The 1,046-nt window shown below is 39.5% G+C and overlaps 1 long non-coding RNA gene across 1 annotated transcript; it reads right to left on the reverse strand.

Annotated features, from left to right (window-relative positions):
- Positions 1 to 238: 238 nt before the first annotated feature.
- LOC122297355 lies at positions 239 to 795 on the reverse strand. The gene is made up of 2 exons (XR_006238730.1): positions 436 to 795; positions 239 to 318 (listed from the first exon to the last, which is right to left on the reverse strand). It is a non-coding gene; the product is annotated as an uncharacterized LOC122297355 (long non-coding RNA).
- Positions 796 to 1,046: the final 251 nt, after the last annotated feature.

The following is a 1,046-nucleotide window of genomic DNA, read 5'->3' on the forward strand; positions in this document are numbered from 1 at the left end:
CTTGAAGAAAACTTCAGTGAGGTCCTTTATCATGTTAGTCAATCAGTACCTATTTTAGTAAGCTAATTTTATTAGATGGACGATTACTGCTCTGGGTATTACAGAAGTTCCAATGTTCCATAGACTTTGTGAGAAAACAATCTCCTTTGTTTATTGAGAAAGGTCTGAGTGAACACTTTCGAGGAAAGAAGCACAAAGCCAAAGAAACTGGGCTTAGTTAACCCAGAGAATGGCAAGATTTCCAGCTCAAGATCACTGCCAAAGGAATGTACTAAGCCTTCGCAGCTTACAGAGATTATTAATATTGGAAGCTCAAGACTGGAGACAAAATTTGAAGGGGAATCAGTTCACATCTTCTTGTGGAAGGGAGCAAATACACACGAAGATCTAGTTGAGAGTAGTAGTTGATTGAGAAAAGAAAAGCAAAGATCTTACCCATGTCTGATGAAGCTATCCACGAAGACGACCCACACGAAGATCTTATCAATTTGCACCAAAGATCCAACAAGTCATATTGCAACGAACGGGCGATCTAAATCCATGAAGCTCTTTGATCCCTACCAGTCGTAGAAATCACTCGCGCCAATGAATGTTGTAGTGGTCGTAGAAATCATGAAAAAGATTGGCCCTTTTCATCTACCCACGAAGACCCAAAGATCTGCCTTTTTCATCTACCCACTCGAAGAAGAAGACAACCACCACACGAAGAGCTCTGAGTGTCTTTCTTTCTTTTTTTGTCGTTCTTCATTTTTTTTAATTTAACTGACGTGGCCTGCACTCTTGCCTTGCATTTGCACACTCCGACTGACTGTAGCAAAATTGTTTCATATATGTTGTTCTCCTATATGTTGTGAGCGTGAGAGGGAGAGCAGTAAAGGCGCCCTCTCACGTCATGTACTTTACATCAAATTATTACTCAAGCCCCATCGCCCCCATCCTATAGCTGTTAGCAAATATGTTTCGAGAAAATTAAGAATTTTTCAGTACTATTGGAGGATTTTTTTTTTCTTCTTTTCTAATCAAGCTTGTATTAAAACTAAATAGGA

Source organism: Carya illinoinensis, chromosome 15 (assembly GCF_018687715.1).
Source record: "Carya illinoinensis cultivar Pawnee chromosome 15, C.illinoinensisPawnee_v1, whole genome shotgun sequence".
Lineage (NCBI taxonomy): Eukaryota > Viridiplantae > Streptophyta > Magnoliopsida > Fagales > Juglandaceae > Carya > Carya illinoinensis.